Source organism: Pseudophryne corroboree, chromosome 12 (assembly GCF_028390025.1).
Source record: "Pseudophryne corroboree isolate aPseCor3 chromosome 12, aPseCor3.hap2, whole genome shotgun sequence".
In the NCBI taxonomy this organism is placed as follows: domain Eukaryota; kingdom Metazoa; phylum Chordata; class Amphibia; order Anura; family Myobatrachidae; genus Pseudophryne; species Pseudophryne corroboree.
Window position 1 is genome coordinate 80546929 of NC_086455.1, and position 15198 is coordinate 80562126.

Below are 15198 nucleotides of genomic sequence, written 5' to 3' on the forward strand. Positions count from 1 at the left end.
ATATTACATTTCATATTTCTGAAAGTTAAATATATATATATATATATATATATATAATTCCAAGAAGAGGGACGGCACTCATAGGATTTTGCAACAGGCAAATTGTATTCAAAGTAGAAAAAAATTCCAGAGATTACATCAACGTTTCGGTGTAGAACACTGTCATCAGGATGTACACAAAACGGCTACACAGATAATGGTGAACATAGAACATGTTCACCATTATCTGTGTAGCTGTTTTGTGTACATCCTGATGACAGTGTTCTACACCGAAACGTTGATGTAATCTCAGGAATTTTTTTCTACTTTGAATACAATTTGCCTGTTGCAAAATCCTATGAGTGCCGTCACTCTTCTTGGAATTATTTCATCATGGCCACCCCATGATAGGACAGGATCACCAAGGTGTTTGTGCTCATTTTATTTTGAGTGCCGATATACATGGATATAGATATATATATATATAAATAAACCAAATGATGCAACCGGCACTCCCTTTGCTGGTATAGCAGCTGCTCCGGTGCCTTCCCTAGGAACATGCATCCAATATACGTAGGAAAACAGGCGGCACTCAGGAGACTATTCAATGCTTCTTTTAATCAGATGATTAAAAGAAGCATTGAAAAGTCTCCTGAGTGCCGCCTGTTTTCCTATTTATATATATATATATATATATATATATATATATATACATACATACATACACACACACGCATATATCCATATATCCAGATTATAAAGGTGGCACTCAAGTATACTTGCTTGTCCCTGACGACGGGGGTAATCCCGGAAACATTGTTGGACTCTAACAAAGGACAAAGTTTTATTTTTCTTTCAAGCCTGTGAGTGCCGCCTTTATACTATGGATATCTAAGTGAACCACATTGGAACACCGGGAAGGCACCGCAGCAAGTATCTGCAGTATAGTGAGTAGAGTGCTGGGTCACTCGTTTAAATATATACGTTATGGTAAGAACTTACCGTTGAAAACTGTATTTCTCCTAAATCCAAAGGATAACATTGGGATATGATGAAGCGACAGCGGATTTGCACCAATAGGTCAAAGCTTTTCGGCCTCCCAGCATGCAACGGGCCCGTCCATATATCCCCGCCTCCTGGCTCAGACAAATCAGTTGTTTTCCCAAAGCTTAAGGCAGGAGCATCATAGATAGCCCTAATCAGGCGAGAAGAACACACATGCACCCCTTTCCGTACAAGAAGGAAGAGGTTAGTGAGTAAAAGGATCCTCAAATCAGGTGCATCAGGGTGGGATCCCTGTGGATCCTGTGGACTTAAAAGAAATACCGTTATCAACAGTAAGTTCTTACCATAACGTATATTTCTCCAGCAGGGTCCACAGGTTATTCACAGGATAACATTGGGATTTCCCAAAGCAGTTTAGTGGTGGGGACACTCCTGACTGGACAGGAGAATCCTTTGCCCGAATTCAGCGTCATGAGTGGCAAAGGTATCCACGGCATAATGTCTAATGAATTTGTTAATGGAAGACCATGTGGCTGCCTTACATATCTATTCTGCTGAAGCACCACATTGTGCTGCCCATGATGGACTTACCTTACGCATAGAGTGAGCAGAGACTTTAGCCGGCACAGGGAAATCAGCGTGAGAATATGCTTCTGAAATAGTCATCCGAAGCCACCTCGCCAGTGTCTGCTTATCAGCAGGTCATCCTCTCTTCTAAAATCCATAGAGAATGAAGAGAGACTCTGTCTTTCTAATGGCGCTGGTACGATCCACGTAGATCTTTAAAGCACGGACCACATCCAGCGATGCATCTCCCGCAGAAAGGCCCGGTTCCTGGAAAGCCGGGACTACAATTTCTTCGTTAAGGTGAAATGTAGACACCACCTTGGGAAGATACCCAGATTAAGTTCTGAGAACCGCGCTATCTGAATAAAAGATCAGAAATGGAGGACGACAGTACAATGCCCCTAAATCTGACACTCTTCTAGCTGACACCATGGCCAGTAGAAAGAGAACTTTAGCTGTCAACCATTTAAGATCCACTTTATTAAGTGGTTTAAATAGGGCAAATTGAAGGGCCCTTTAGGACTAAACTTAAGTCCCAAGGCACTGTAGGAGGAACAAAATGAGGTTGAATGCGCAGCATTTCCTGGAAAAAAAAGTACGCACATCCTGTAAGTTGGCAATTTTCTTTTGGAACCATACAGTCAATGCTGACACTTACACTCTCAATGAAGCCACCTTCAAACCTTTATCCATTCCTGCCTGAAGAAATGCTAAGACCCTGGAAACTCTGAAAGACCTAGGGTCCATTTTCCGTTCACTGCACCAATGAATATAGGTTTGTCATATTCGGTGATAAATTTGAACTGAGGAAGGTTTCCTTGCTCTGAGCATTGTTTGAATTACCTGTTGTGAGAATCCTCTTGACTTCAGGATAGAGGTCTCAAGAGCCACGCCGTCAAAGACAGTCGATCCAGATGTCTATGATAACAAGGATCCTGCGTCAGTAGATCTGGACGTTGAGGGAGCAGGAATGGAGCATCCATCGACATTCTCTGCAGATCTGTGTACCATTGTCTTCTGGGCCAAGCCGGAGCTATTAGTATCACGGCACCCTTTCATTGCTTTATTTTTCTCACCACCCTGGGTAATAAGGTGATTGGAGGAAATACATAGGCCAGATGAAAGTCCCATCTCACCGACAGGGCATCCACAAAGATTGCTCTGGAATCCTTTGTTCTTGACCTGTATGCGAGAACTTTGTTGTTCTGACGGGACGCCATGAGATCTATCTCTGGCAAACCACACTTGTCGATTATAGTCTGGAAGACCTCCGGGTGTAGAGCCCATTCGCTTGCCTGAATGGCGCGTCGACTGAGAAAATCAGCTTCTCAGTTTAGGAGTCCTGCAACGAACACTGCGGACAAGGCTGGATGATGAAGTTCTGCCCACTTTGGTGTGTGACTTACCTCCTTCATAGCTTTTTGGCTGCGAGTTAATCCCTCATGGTTGCGGTACGCTACTGTTGTCGCATTGTCCGAGTGGATCTGAACTGGTTTTCCACGAAGGATATCCTTTGCCTAAAATCAGTGCCATGTATATGGCCCGAAGTTCCAATATATTTATTGGCAGGCAACCTTCTTCCTGGGTCCATTGCCCCTGGAAACAAACCTTCCTGACACTGCTCCCCAGCCCGATACTGGCATCTCTTGTCAGAATTTCCCAATCTGATATCCAAAAGGGTCTCCCTTTGTCCAGATGGGATGTCTGTCGTCACCAGGCTAACGACCTCCTTACTTCCACCGTAAGGACTATAGTCTGCGTTTTTATCATCTGATGCAACCCATTCCATTTGGCAAGGATCAGATACTGCAGAGGCCTCGAGTGGAACTGAGCAAACTTCACCATGTCGAATGTTGACACCATCAATCCCATCACACACATTGCTGCGTGAATGGATACCCTTTGACTGTGCAGCAGCTCCTGAATCCTTGACTGAACTTTGGATATCTTGTTCAAAGGTAAAAATACTCTTTTAAGGCTTGAATCCAGTAGAGCCCCCAAGTGAGTCATCCGCTGTGACGGAACCAGAGACGATTTTGCCCAATTTATGAGCTACCCGTGCTTCTGCAGACACGTTATTGTCTGTTGCAGATGACACAGGAGCAATTCCTGAGACTGTGCAAGGATTAAAAGATCGTCGAGGTATGGAAAAATTCTTATCCCCTGCTGGCAGAGATAAACTGCCATTGCCACCATAATCTTGGTAAATACTCTGGGCTATGGCTAACCCAAAAGGGTTCCTCAAGTAAGGGTTCAATGACTTTAGGTATAATATCGGCCTTACCGAACCGTCCGGTTTCGGTACCACAAACAGGTTTGCGTAATAACCCTTGTGTTGTATCTGTGAGGTGGGAGTTCTTGAAACTCCAGTCTGTACCCATGGGTAACAAAATCTTGTACCCAGGGATCCAGGCATGAGGACGCCCAGAGATTACTGAAATTTCTTAGTCTTGCACCCACCTGCCCAATTTCCAGGATGGGAGGTCCACCGTCATGCCGAGTATTTTGAGGAAGCAGAACCAGGTTTCTGTTCCTGGGAATATGTGGGTGCAGGTTTTTGGGATTTCTCCACGACCCCCTCTAAAGAAAGTGGAGGGGGATTTGGACTTTTTAAATTTAGCGGTGCGAAAGGACTGCATTGCAGACGTAGGATATGATTTCCTAGTCGGTGGAGTAGCAGAGGGAAGAAAAGTTGACTTACCCGCAGTTGCCGTGGAGATCCACGCATCTAATGTTTCCCCAAACAGAGTCTGACCTGTGAAGGGTAGGTTCTCCACACTCTTCTTGGATTCCACATCCGCAGACCATTGGCACAGCCAGAGTCCTATGCGTGCCGAGACAGCCATGGAAAAAGCCCTCGCATTCAGATGTCCAAGGTCCTTCATGGTTTCCACCATGAAACCTGCAGAATCCTGTATGTGACGCAAAAACAATTCAATGTCACTTCTATCCATAGACTCTAACTCCTCTAGTAAAGTGCCTGACCACTTTACTATGGCTTTAGAAATCCATGCACAAGCAATAGTGTAGTCTCAATCTTGCGGTCGGCCGGCTCTTTTAAAGCGGTAGACCCAGGGACAGGTAAAACCACTTTCTTAGACAACCTAGATACAGAAGCGTCTATTTCCGGTGGGTTTTCCCACATTTTCCCATCCTCCTCAGGGAAAGGAAAAGCAATGATAACCCTTTTAGGGATCTGGAACTTTTTTCTCCCCAGGATTTTTCAAACAATGCGTTTAGTTCCTTGGACGCAAGGAAGGTAAGGGAGGACTTCTTATTGTCAGTAAAGTAAGCCTACTCAACCTGCTCAGGTACCTTCTCAGAAATATGCAAAATGTCCCTAATGGCCTCAATCGTGAGTTGCACCCCCTTAGCAAGGGATGCCTCTCCCCCCAGTATATCCCCCTCATCGTCTTCCGTATCAGAGTCGTTATCCGTGTCGGTTTGCATTATTTGGGCAAGAGCACGCTTCTTAGGGTATATATCAGGGGTCTTGGATGAGGTAGTGGGAGCAGAATATGACAAAACCACTACAGATTTTTTTAAAACCTGTGTTTCAATCTCATTATGAGCTATCCTAGATAAAATCTGGGATATCATTCCCTTAATAGAAGCCACCCATGGGGGTTCAGATTCAGAAGGCTGAGACAGTATATTGCATTCCTGAGTACATGGAATAGACTCCTCTGGAGAAGACACACACTCTGCAGCATAAGATACAGAGTCCCTAGACATGGTAATGTGAGATATATACACATACACACAGGAAAATGTCAGACACAGTTTCCCCTAAAGTACCTTCAGAGAGACACAGAGTATAAGGAGCCAGCACACACAGCGCCCATAGGTAGGTAGTTATTATGATAAATGCCTGGCGCTGACTGAATAACCTTAATAGATTAAACAGTTAATAACACTCTCCCCCTCCCTTTCTAGAACACCCCGATACCGCAGAGGATAACTGGAGTTAAGTGGAGGGCAGCGCTCCCTGTCAATGTCTCTGTAGTGTGATCTGCAGGGAGAAAATGGCGCTGGTGAGTACTGGGTCCGCTCTGAGGAAGAAGCCCTGCCCCCTGTAATGGCGTGTCTTCCCGCACTTATTATATTATACTGGCCTGAGGTTTTCTTGCTGCTAACAGTGGGATTAGCCTCTGTTAGCATAGTTGACCAGTGTTAGGGTATGGCGCTGGCCCAGGGCGCCCCTCACAGCGCCGCACAACATGTACATCTGAGCCCTCTGGAGCGCAGCTTCTCAGAGCTGCGCTCCCACCCTTGTGCCGCCCCGGTGTCATACTCACCACTGCATCTTCTGGCTCTGTTAGGGGGTGGCGGCCGTGCTGCGGAAGCGAGCAGTCGCCTCGGGGGCTTGCGATCATCACCCTAAGGAGCTCAGTGTCCTGTCAGCGGAGATAGGAGCCATTAACCTCTAGGGTTGGATCCTACTCCCCCCCTAAGTCCCATGAAGCCTAACCCTTAAAAAAAACAACAATAAAAGCAGAAGAACTCCTAGGAGCTCCCCTAGCTGTGACCGGCTCCACCGGGCACATTTTCTAAACTGAGTCTGATAGGAGGGGAGTAGAGGGAGGAGCCAGCCCACACTATTAAACTCTTAAAGTGCCCATGGCTCCCAAGGGGCCCGTCTATACCCCATGGTACTAATGTGGATCCCAGTATCCCTTAGGACGTAAGAGAAATGACAGGAGCTGGTTTGTTGGTTGGTTGGTTGGTTGGTTGGTTGGTTGGTTGGTTGGTACTTTATCTAAATGTTCATTATGGACATTTACAAAGGCAAATTTAGAAACAGAATACTTTCCTACTTTTTAGAAAGCATTTTAGGGAGATTGTGAAAGCAACACCTACTGTATGTGTGTTGTGTTAAAGTGGCTATGTCCTACTCTGCCTGAGCATTGCTGACATAAACACGGATACGTTTAAGATGGTTCCACTTAAGTGGCCACGAAAAACTTTATTTGAAAATGTATGTATACATAGGCATCATGGGGGGGTCATTCCGAGTTGTTCGCTCGCTAGCAGATTTTAGCAGCATTGCACACGCTAGGCCGCCGCCCTCTGGGAGTGTATCTTAGCATAGCAGAATTGTGAACGAAAGATTAGCAGAATTGCGAATAGAAAATTCTTAGCAGTTTCTGAGTAGCTCCAGACTTACTCCTACACTGCGATCAGCTCAGCCCATTTTGTTCCTGGTTTGACATCACAAACACGCCCTGCATTCGGCCAGCCACTCCCCCGTTTCTCCAGACACTCCCGCGTTTTATCCTGGCACGCCTGCGTTTTTCCGCACACTCCCTGAAAACGGTCAGTTTCCGCCCAGAAACACCCACTTCCTGTCAATCACACTCCGATCACTTCAACGATGAAAATTCTTCGTTCGGACGTGAGTAAATCTACTAAGTTTTGTGCTAAAATACTTAGCGCATGCGAACTGCGTACCATGCGCATGCGCATTTTTGCCTTAATCGCTCCGTTGCGAAAATCGGCAACGAGCGAACATCTCGGAATGACCCCCATTGTGCCTTACAACCAAATGGCACTGATGATCCAGGCTGAATGTATATCTCTCTGATTTCTGTTTTAACACGTATAAACAGCTACATCATGTGGGTAAAGTATAATCAGGGAGTTAGGGAGATCACTACTTTTTCAGGGACCAGCCAATCGGCTCCTAACTGTCATTTTTCAAACACAGCCAGTGACATGGCAGTTAGGAGCTGATTGGCTGGCAGTTTATCACCTTGAAATGTATCACTTTTCAGGCTTAGCACATCTCCCGCTCAGGGAGAGTTGGCCAGTATGGTACATATCCTGTTCTCAAGCTGGATGTCAGTATCCAACACGATGCTCTGTATAGTCTATTGCTATGGAAAACAATATGTTGAACCAGTATTTCTACCAACATAGCTAGACAGGTCTTCCTAAACTATAATTCAGCGAGAAGAATTGTTATTACTATTTTTCCTATCTCGGATCCCGAGCTCACACATCCTCATCCTCTAGCAGTAATTTGTGCAGCCGTACATTGTAGTGCACAATTAAGTTTAATGCTTGTACATCTACTTTGCATGTATACAAACCACTTGGCAATCTTCCATACATAATTACAATACAGAAATAATTGGAGCGTCTGACAATATAACGCTATTCAAAATGTAAATGGGATGATCACACAATTTGCTGCTCAATGTTATAATTATAGAGAGAGATTTTTTATTTATTTAACACTGCAGGCATGAAAAATGTGTAAGAAAACTGAACAGCAGAACCTTGGCTGAAAAACATTACAGGCAACTGATCACCCCACTGTACAGAAGAGAGTTTCAAAGTACTTTGTATTAATTGGGCACCAGATTGATGATGTAATGGTTTCCATGGCTGACGGGTAACTTTACTAAAAGTAGACTAAATAGGATTATGTGTTAGCGTGAACTGAGGGCAGGTTGTTCAGAAAACCGAGATGGTGAGATGGCTCATGTTCTGAAAGGGAAGTTTAGCTGAAGAGATCATCTTTTTCCAAGAAATGTATTTATCTTTTTCAGTTGTGTGCCATTCATAATGAATGAAATTTGATCAAGTAGAAGTCATACAGAATGAGAAGCTGTGGATTGGTATACAGCAGACATTACCATTGGCTAAATTACAAATATCATGGGCTGATGCAAAGTGGAACTTACACCTGTTTGCACAGAGAGTATACCAATCTGCACTATGCAGGCCCACAAAGAGAGCATGCATCTGGGCAAATGCAGAATTGTATGTATCTAACACTTGTACCCTTAAAATGGGATGCAGTTACGTTCCCGACAGTCGGGATCTATGCATTAAAAATACCCACAACGGAATCCCAACAGCAGTCAAAATGCCGGCGGTCGAAATCTTGCTCGGTATTACCACTAGGGTGGTGGACCTCACCAACACCCGAGGGGGAATATAATAGTGTGGTGAGCTAAGCTCGCCACCGAGCCCGCAAAGGGAACACGCTGCGCTCAATGTCGGTATTTCGACCGCCGGGATCCTGACTGTCTGGGGATCAAACTGAATCCCTTAATATGACAGGAAAGACGGAAAGGGAAGGGAAGGTGCATGCAAATGCAGGCCAAGTACAGCAATGGCGTAAACACACTTGTAGTTCTTCAAGCCCTAGCATACCTTAAAAGTTTAATGATGCCAGTGCTTGCTAGAACCTGTAGTGCACTGGAAAAATTACTTTCATTATATAAACTTATTACTTCCCTACCCATAGCCTCAGGGGTGTTTGGGAAGTCACTAGTGCTGTCACCTGTGCTTGCCACTCCCCCGGAGTGCACAATGTCATGCAGATGGCGTGGGTCGCCAGCACCAGGAGTTACATCACTGTCTGGAGCATCCTGTAAGAGATGCAGTGTGCACACCACATGCGACCAAGGGATGCTTTGGCAGGCACCATAGTAGCCACTCCAGGTACCCTGCTAGCCAGATGCAGAGGCCATGGATAAATGGTGGTGACACCCACAGGACTCTGCGTGGTGGAACCACTTGCACACCCCAAGTTACAGCCCTGGGCCCACACGGTAAAACCTGCACCTATGAAATATACTTATTTTGTGTCCATCAATGAAAATATCACTGGAAAATAAGATTTTACTTACCGATAAATCTATTTCTCATAGTCCGTAGTGGATGCTGGGGACTCCGTCAGGACCATGGGGAATAGCGGCTCCGCAGGAGACAGGGCACAAAAGCAAGCTTTTAGGATCACATGGTGTGTACTGGCTCCTCCCCCTATGACCCTCCTCCAAGCCTCAGTTAGGTACTGTGCCCGGACGAGCGTACACAATAAGGAAGGATCTTGAATCCCGGGTAAGACTCATACCAGCCACACCAATCACACCGTACAACTTGTGATTTGAACCCAGTTAACAGTATGATAACAATGAAGAAGCCTCTAAAAAAGATGGCTCACAACAATAATAACCCGATTTTTTTGTAACAATAACTATGTACAAGTAATGCAGACAATCCGCACTTGGGATGGGCGCCCAGCATCCACTACGGACTATGAGAAATAGATTTATCGGTAAGTAAAATCTTATTTTCTCTAACGTCCTAGTGGATGCTGGGGACTCCGTCAGGACCATGGGGATTATACCAAAGCTCCCAAACGGGCGGGAGAGTGCGGATGACTCTGCAGCACCGAATGAGAGAACTCCAGGTCCTCCTCAGCCAGGGTATCAAATTTGTAGAATTTAGCAAACGTGTTTGCCCCTGACCAAGTAGCTGCTCGGCAAAGTTGTAAAGCCGAGACCCCTCGGGCAGCCGCCCAAGATGAGCCCACCTTCCTTGTGGAATGGGCATTTACATATTTTGGCTGTGGCAGGCCTGCCACAGAATGTGCAAGCTGAATTGTACTACAAATCCAACGAGCAATAGTCTGCTTAGAAGCAGGAGCACCCAGCTTTTTGGGTGCCTACAATATAAACAGCAAGTCAGACTTTCTGACTCCAGCCGTCCTGGAATTATATATATATATATATATATATATATATATATATATATATATTTTCAGGGCCCTGACAACGTCTAGCAACTTGGAGTCCTCCAAGTCCCTAGTAGCCGCAGGCACCACAATAGGTTGTTTCAGGTGAAACGCTGACACCACCTTAGGAAGAAACTGGGGACGAGTCCGCAGTTCTGCCCTGTCCGAATGGAAAATCAAATATGGGCTTTTGTAAGACAAAGCCGCCAATTTTGACAATCGCCTGGCCGAGGCCAGGGCCAACAGCATGGTCACTTTCCATGTGAGATATTTCAAATCCACAGATTTGAGTGGTTCAAACCAATATGATTTGAGGAATCCCAACACTACGTTGAGATCCCACGGTGCCACTGGAGGCACACAAGGGCTGTATATGCAATACTCCCTTGACAAACGTCTGGACTTCAGGAACTGAAGCCAATTCTTTTTGGAAGAAAATCTATAGGGCCGAAACTTGAACCTTAATGGACCCCAATTTGAGGCTCATAGACACTCCTGTTTGCAGGAAGTGCAGAAATCGACCTAGTTGAAATTTTTTCGTGGGGCCTTCCTGGCCTCACCCACGCAACATATTTTTACCACATGTGGTGATAACGTTGTGCGGTCACCTCCTTCCTGGCTTTGACCAGGGTAGGTATGACCTCTTCCGGAATGCCTTTTCCCTTAGGATCCGGCGTTCAAACCGCCATGCCGTCAAACGCAGTCGCGGTAAGTCTTGGAACAGACAAGGTCCCTGCTGGAGCAGGTCCTTTCTTAAAGGCCGATGCCACGGTTCCTCTTGGAACAGACATGGTACTTGCTGAAAGCAAATCCCTTCTTAGCTCCCGAGGCCATTAGTCCTCTGTGAGCATCTCTTGAAGTTCCGGTTACCAAGTCCCTCTTGGCCAATCCGGAGCCACGAGTATAGTTCTTACTCCTCTATGTCTTTTAATTCTCAATACCTTGGTTATGAGAAGCAGAGGAGGGAACACATACACCGACTGTTACACCCACGGTGTTACCAGGACGTCCACAGCTATCGCCTGAAGGTCTCGTGACCTGGCGCAATACCTGTCCCATTTTTTGTTCGGGCGGGACGCCATCATGTCCACCTTTGGTCTTTCCCAACGGTTCCCAATCATGCGGAAAACTTCCCGATGAAGTTCCCACTCTCCCGGGTGGAGGTCGTGCCTGCTGAGGAAGTCTGCTTCCCAGTCGTCCACTCCCGGAATGAACACTGCTGACAGTGCTATCACATGATTTTCCGCCTAGCGAAAAATCCTTGCAGTTTTGCCACTGCCCTCCTGCTTCTTGTGCCGCCCTTTCTGTTTACGTGGGCGACTGCCGTGATGTTATCCCACTGGATCAATACCGGCTGACCTTGAAGCAGAGGTCTTGCTAAGCTTAGAGCATTATAAATTTGCTCTTAGCTCCAGTATATTTATGTGGAGAGAATTCTCCAGACTTGATCACACTCCTTGTGTGACTGCTCCCCAGCCTCTCAGGCTGGCCTCCGTGGTCACGAGCATCCAATCCTGAATGCCGAATCTGCGGCCCTCTAGAAGATGAGCACTCTGTAATCACCACAGGAGAGACACCCTTGTCCTTGGATATAGGGTTATCCGCTGATGCATCTGAAGATGCGATCCGGACCATTTGTCCAGCAGATCCCACTGAAGAGTTCTTGCGTGAAATCTGCCGAATGGAAGCGCTTCGTAATAAGCCACCATTTTTTTTACCAGGACTCTTGTGCAATGATGCACTGACACTTTTCCTGGTTTTAGGAGGATCCCGATTAGCTCGGATAACTCCCTGGCTTTCTCCTCTGGGAGAAACACCTTTTCCTGGACTGTGTCCAAAATCATCCCTAGGACCAGCAGACGTGTCGTCGGAACAACTGCGGTTTTGGAATATTTAGAATCCACCCGTGCTGTCGTAGAACTACTTGAGATAGTGCTACTCCGACCTCCAACTGTTCTCTGGACCTTGTTCTTATCAGGAGGTCGTCCATTTTCTTTGAAGACGAATCCTCCTTTCGGTCATTACCTTGGTAAGGACCCCGGGGTGCCTTGGACAATCCAACGGCATCGTCTTGAAACTGATAGTGACAGTTCTGTACCACGAACTTGAGGTACCCTTGGTGAGAAAAGGCAAATTTTGGGACATGGAGGTAAGCATCCCTGATGTCCCGGGACACCATATAGTCCCCTTGTTCTTTGCTATCACTGCTCTGAGTGACTCTATCTGGATTTGAACCCTTGTAAGTGTTCAAATTTTTCAGATTTAGAATAGGTCTCACCTAGCCTTCAGTACCACCATATAGTGTGGAGTAATACCCCTTTCCTTGTTGTCGGAGGGGTAATTTTATTATCACCTGCTGGGAATACAGCTTGTGAATTGTTTTCAATACTGCCTCCCTGTCGGAGGGAGACATTGGTACAGCAGACTACAGGAACCTGCGAGGGGGGAAACCTCTCGACATTCCAATCTGTACCCCTTGGATACTACTTGTAGGATCCAGGGGTCCTGTACGGTCCCAGCGTCATGCTGAGAACTTGGTAGAAGCGGTGGAGGGCTTCTGTTCCTGGGAATGGGCTGCCTGCTGCAGTCTTCTTCCCTTTCCTCTATCCCTGGGCAGATATGACTCTTATAGGGACGAAAGGACTGAGGCTGAAAAGACGGTGTCTTTTTCTGCAGAGATGTGACTTAGGGTAAAAAACGGTGGATTTTCCAGCAGTTGCCCTGGCCACCAGGTCCCATGGACCGACCCCAAATAACTCCTCCCCTTTATACGGCAATACATCTTTGTGCCGTTTGGAATCTGCATCACCTGACCACTGTCGTGTCCATAAACATCTTCTTGCAGATATGGACATCGCATTTACTCTTGATGCCAGAGTGCAAATATCCCTCTGCGCATCTCGCATATATAGAAATGCATCCTTTAAATGCTCTATAGTCAATAAAATACTGTCCCTGTCAAAGGTATCAATATTTTTAGTCAGGGAATCCGACCAAGCCACCTCAGCTCTGCACATCCAGGCTGAGGCGATCGCTGGTCGCAGTATAACACCAGCATGTGTGTGTATACTTTTTAGGATATTTTTCAGCCTCCTATCAGCTGGCTCCTTAAGTACGGCCCTATCCGTAGATGGTACCGCCACTTGTTCTGATAAGCGTGTGAGCGCCTTATCCACCCTGAGGGGTGTTTCCCACCGCGCCTTAACTTCTGGCGGGAAAGGGTATACCGCCAATAATTTTCTATCGGGGGAAACCCACGCATCATCACACACTTCATTTAATTTATCTGATTCAGGAAAAACTACAGGTAGTTTTTTCACCTCACACATAATACCCTTTTTTGTGGTACTTGGAGTATCAGAAATATGTAACACCTCCTTCATTGCCCTTAACGTGTGGCCCTAAAAGAAAATACGTTTGTTTCTTCACCGTCGACACTGAAATCAGTGTCCGTGTCTGGGTCTGTGTCGACCGACTGAGGTAAATGGGCATTTTACAGCCCCTGACGGTGTTTGAGACGCCTGGACAGATACTAATTTGTTCGCCGGCCCTCTCATGTCGTCAACCGGCTTGCAGCGTGTTGACATTGTCACGTAATTTCCATAAATAAGCCATCCATTCCGGTGTCGACTCCCTAGAGAGTGACATCACCATTACAGGCAATTTGCTCCGCCTCCTCACCAATATTTTCCTCATACATGTCGACACACACGTACCGACATACAGCACACACATAGGGAATGCTCTGATAGAGGACAGGACCCACTAGCCCTTTGGGGAGACAGAGGGAGAGTTTGCCAGCACACACCAAAAGCGCTATAAATGTATATAAACAACCCTAGAAGGTGTTGTTTACTATATATGCGCTCTTAATATATAAATATCGCCAATTTATGCCCCCCTTCTCTTTGTTACCCTGTTTCTGTAGTGCAGTGCAGGGGAGAGTCCTGGGAGCCTTCCTCACCAGCGGAGCTGAGCAGGAAAATGGCGCTGAGTGCTGAGGAGAATAAGCTCCGCCCCTTTTCCGGCGGGCTTCTTCTCCCGGTTTTTAATAAACTGGCCTGGGTTAAAATACATACATATAGCCTTAATGGCTATATGTGATGTATTTATTTTGCCACTAAAGGTAATTATATTGCTGCCCAGGGCGCCCCCAGCAGCGCCCTGCACCCTCCGTGACTGAGTCAGTGAGCCGTGTGACAACAATGGCGCACAGCTGCAGTGCTGTGCGCTACCTTCATGAAGACTGTGGAGTCTTCTGCCGCCTGTTTTCCGGACCTCCGTTCTGCCGTCTCTTCAGCGTCTGTAAGGGGGATCGGCGGCGCGGCTCCGGGACGAACCCCAGGCTGACCTGTGTTCCGACTCCCTCTGGAGCTAAGTGTCCAGTAGCCTAAGACTCCAATCCATCCTGCACGCAGGTGAGTTGGAAATCTCTCCCCTAAGTCCCTCGATGCAGTGATCCTGTTGCCAGCAGGAATCACTGAGATTGAAACCTAAAAAAAAACTTTTCTAAACAGCTCTTTAGGAGAGCCACCTAGATTGCACCCTCTCGGACGGGCACAAAAACCTAACTGAGGCTTGGAGGAGGGTCATAGGGGGAGGAGCCAGTACACACCATGTGATCCTAAAAGCTTGCTTTTGTGCCCTGTCTCCTGCGGAGCCGCTATTCCCCATGGTCCTGACGGAGTCCCCAGCATCCACTAGGACGTTAGAGAAAATGGCCTTTTGCATAATTTTTCCTGAGAGCTATACATACAAAGTAGACTCTGGCACAGCACTCGAGGATTTTCAGCGCAATCACTGGTGTGAGAGGGGACAGTAGGTTCCATTTGTACTGTATACGTGTAAAGGTAAATATGAAGACATTTAGTTCTATTCTTGTTGCAGGTCTGCTCAGCTTATTCAAGGATAATATATTATGCCCACTAAGAGAGCCACCTATAAACTAATTTAGGGGTAGAAGTACTGAGCAGTGATAAAAGTGGAGAAGTGAGCCAGGGGAGAAGTTTACCATGACAACCAATCAGCATGGACGTAACATTTATAATTTGCATACTATAAAAGTATACATAGCAGCTCCTTGGCTGTCATAGGCAACTTCTCCACTGGCTCACTTC

General features: G+C 46.4%; 1 protein-coding gene across 3 annotated transcripts in view; it reads right to left on the bottom strand.

The window, feature by feature from the left end:
- Positions 1-15198, bottom strand: part of SYT16 (synaptotagmin 16) — a 399083-nt gene that overhangs the window by 57463 nt on the left and 326422 nt on the right. The window lies entirely within an intron of this gene.